This window comes from Arachis ipaensis, chromosome B7 (genome assembly GCF_059453495.1).
Source record: "Arachis ipaensis isolate K30076 ecotype BB chromosome B7, ASM5945349v1, whole genome shotgun sequence".
Lineage (NCBI taxonomy): Eukaryota > Viridiplantae > Streptophyta > Magnoliopsida > Fabales > Fabaceae > Arachis > Arachis ipaensis.
Window position 1 is genome coordinate 90223196 of NC_142442.1, and position 4008 is coordinate 90227203.

The window sequence follows — 4008 nt, forward strand, 5'->3', positions numbered from 1 at the left end:
CTAATGATCATGTAATGAAGACACAAACATAGATAAGCACATAACATAGAAAACGAAAAACAGAAGGAAGAAGAACAAGGAATGAATCCACCTTAGTGATGGTGGCGTTTCCTTCTTGAGGAACCAATGATGTCCTTGAGCTCTTCTATGTCTCTTCCTTGTCTTTGTTGCTCCTCCCTCATTGCTTTTTGATCTTCTCTTATTTCATGAAGCATGATGGAGTGCTCTTGATGTTCCACCCTTAGTTGTCCCATATTGGAACTCAATTCTTCTAGGGAGGTGTTGATGTGCTCCCAATAGTTTTGTGGAGGAAAGTGCATTTGAGGCATTTCCGGAATCTCATGGTGATGAGCTTCTTGCACCTCTTGAGCTCCATGACTGGGCTCTCTTGCTTGCTCCATCTTTTTCTTAGTGATGGGCTTGTCCTCTTTAATGAGGATATCTCCCTCTATGTCAATTCCAGCTGAATTGCATAGGTGGCAAATGAGATGAGGAAAGGCTAACCTTGCCATGGTGGAGGACTTGTCAGCCACCTTGTAGAGTTCTTGAGGTATAATCTCATGAACTTCCACCTCTTCTCCAATCATGATGCTATGGATCATGATGGCCCGGTCTATAGTAACTTCAGACCGGTTGCTAGTGGGAATGATTGAGCATTGAATAAACTCCAACCATCCTCTAGCTATAGGCTTGAGGTCCAATCTTCTTAGTTGAACCGGCTTGCCTTTGGAGTCAATCTTCCATTGAGCTCCTCCTACACATATGTCCATAAGGACTTGGTCCAACCTTTGATCAAAGTTGACTCTCCTTGAACCATTGTAACATAGTTCTTTGGATCCGGGTTCTTACTTTGATCATGGTTCTTGGTGATCCATGCATTGGCATAGAACTCTTGAACCATTAGGATGCCGACTTGTTGGATGGGATTTGTTAGAACTTCCCAACCTCTTCTTTGAATTTCATGTCGGATCTCCGGATACTCATTTCTTTTGAGTTTAAAAGGGACCTCCGGGATCACCTTCTTCTTGGCCACAACATCATAGAAGTGGTCTTGATGGGCTTTGGAGATGAATCTTTCCATCTCCCATGACTCGGATGTGGAAGCTTTTGTCTTCCCTTTCCCTCTTCTAGAGGATTCTCCGGTCTTAGATGCCATCAATGGTAATGGAAAAACAAAAAAGCTATGCTTTTACCACACCAAACTTAGAATATTGCTCGCCCTCGAGCAATAAACAAAAGAATAGAAGAAGAAGAAGAAATATGGAGAGGGAGAGGGAGATGTGGTTTCGGCCAAGAGGAGTGTAGAGGGGTGTGTTGTGTGAATTTGATGAAGAATGAGTGGCTTTATATAGGGAAGGGAAGGGGGGGAAGGTTTCGGCCATAAGGGTGGGTTTTATGAGGTAGGTTTATTGGGAAGAGTGGGTGGATGTGAGTGGTGAAGGTTTAATGGGGAAGAGAGATTGAGGTGATTGGTGAAGGGTTTTTGGGTAAGAGTGTTTATGGGGTTGTGTGAAAGAGAGCGGTGAAAAGAAGTGAGTGGAGGTAGGTGGGGATCCTGTGGGGTCCACAGATCCTGAGTGGATCCTGTGGGGTCCACAGATCCTGAGTGGATCCTGTGGGGTCCACAGATCCTGAGGTGTCAAGGCATTTACGTCCCTGCACCATTAGGCATGTAAAAATGCCTTTGTACCCAACTCTGGGCGTTCAGCGCCAGGTTGGTGGCCATTTTGGGCGTTCAACGCCCATTTGTGTGCCATTTCTGGCGTTGAACGCCAGAACCATGCTCTGTTCTAGCGCTGAACGCCAGACAGATGCTCCTCCAGGGTGTGATTTTTCTTCTGCTATTTTTGATTCCGTTTTCAGTTTTTCTATTTATTTTGTGACTCCACATGATCATGAACCTAAGAAAACATGAAAAATAATAAAAATAAGAATTAGATAAACATTGGGTTGCCTCCCAATAAGCGCTTCTTTAATGTCAATAGCTTGACAGTGGGCTCTCATGGAGCCTCACAGATGTGCAGAGCTTTGTTGAGACTTTCCAACACCAAACTTAGAGTTTGGATATGGGAGTTCAACACCAAACTTAGAGTTTGGTTGTGGCTTCCCAACACCAAACTTAGAGTTTGACTGTGGGGGCTCTGGTTGACTCTGCTTTGAGAGAAGCTTTTCAAGCTTCCTCTCCATGGTTGCAGAGGGAGATCCTTGAGTTTTGAATACAAGGGAGTTCTCATTCCATTGAAGGACTATTTCACCTCTGTCAACATCAATCACAGCTCTTGCTGTGGCCAGGAAAGGTCTTCCTAGGATGATGGATTCATCCTCTTCCTTTCCAGTATCCAGGACTATGAAATCAGTAGGTATGTAAAGGCCCTCAACCTTTACTAATACATCTTCTACTTGTCCATAAGCCTGTCTTCTTGAGCTGTCTGCCATCTCTAGTGAGATTTTAGCAGCTTGCACCCCATAGATTCCCAGTTTCTCTATTACAGAGAGGGGCGTGAGGTTTATTCCTGAACCAAGGTCACATAGAGCCTTAAAGATCATGGTGCCTATGGTACAGGGTATTATGAGCTTTCCAGGATCCTGTCTCTTCTGAGGCAATGTCAGTTGATCCAGATCACTTAGTTCATTGATGAACAAGGGAGGTTCAACTTCCCAAGCATCAATGCCAAATAATTTGGCATTCAGCTTCATGATTGCACCAAGAAACTTGGCAGTTTGCTCTTCAGTAACATCCTCATTTTCTTCAGAAGAGGAATACTCATCAGAGCTCATGAAGGGCATAAGGAGGTTCAATGGGATCTCTATAGTCTCTAGATGAGCCCCAGAGTCCTTTGGTTCCCTAGAGGGGAGCTTCTTATTGATCACTGGACGTCCCTGGAGGTCTTCCTCCTTGGAATTCACGTCCTCTCCTCTCCTCAGAGGTTCGGCCATGGCGCTTATTTCAATGGCCTTGCACTCTCCTTTTGGGTTCTCTTCTGTATTGCTTGGGAGAGTACTAGGAGGGATTTCAGTGATCCTTTTACTCAGCTGGCCCACTTGTGCTTCCAGATTTCTAATGGAAGACCTTGTTTCATTCATGAAACTTACAGTGGCCTTGGATAGATCAGAGACTAGATTTGCTAAATTAGAAGCATTTTATTCAGAGTTCTCTGTCTGTTGCTGAGTTGATGATGGAAAAGGCTTGCTATTGCTAAACCTGTTTCTTCCACCATTATTAAAGCCTTGTTGGGGCTTTTGATCCTTCCATGAGAAATTTGGATGATTTCTCCATGTTGAGTTATAGGTGTTTCCATAAGGTTCACCTAAGTAATTTACCTCTGCTATTGCAGGGTTCTCAGGATCATATGCTTCTTCTTCAGAAGATGCCTCTTGAGTACTGTTGGATGCAGCTTGCATTCCATGCAGACTCTGAGAAATCATATTGACTTGCTGAGTCAATATTTTATTCTGAGCCAATATGGCATTCAGAGTATCAACTTCAAGAACTCTCTTCTTCATAGGCGTCCCATTACTCACAGGATTCCTTTCAGAAGTGTACATGAACTGGTTATTAGCAACCATGTCAATGAGTTCTTGAGCTTCTGCAGGCGTTTTCTTTAGGTGAATGGATCCACCTGCAGAGGTGTCCAGTGACATCTTTGATAGCTCAAATAAACCATCATAGAATATATCCAGGATGGTCCATTCTGAAAGCATGTCAGAAGGACACTTTTTGGTCAACTGTTTGTATCTTTCCCAAGCTTCATAGAGGGATTCACCTTCTTTCTGTCTGAAGGTTTGAACATCAGCTCTAAGCTTGCTCAGCTTTTGAGGAGGAAAGTACTTGGCTAAGAAAGCCGTGACCAGCTTATCCCAAGAGTTCAGGCTGTCTTTAGGTTGAGAATCCAACCATAATCTAGCTCTGTCTCTTACAGCAAAAGGGAAAAGCATGAGCCTGTAGACTTTAGGATCTACTCCATTAATCTTAACAGTATCACATATCTGCAAGAATTCAGTTAAGAA

The 4008-nt window shown here is 43.7% G+C and overlaps 1 non-coding gene across 1 annotated transcript; it reads left to right on the top strand.

Moving 5' to 3' along the window:
• The first annotated feature begins 3696 nt into the window (after positions 1 to 3696).
• Positions 3697 to 3804, top strand: LOC148553324 (small nucleolar RNA R71). Its single transcript, XR_015893200.1, has one exon. It is a non-coding gene; the product is annotated as a small nucleolar RNA R71 (small nucleolar RNA).
• Positions 3805 to 4008: the final 204 nt, after the last annotated feature.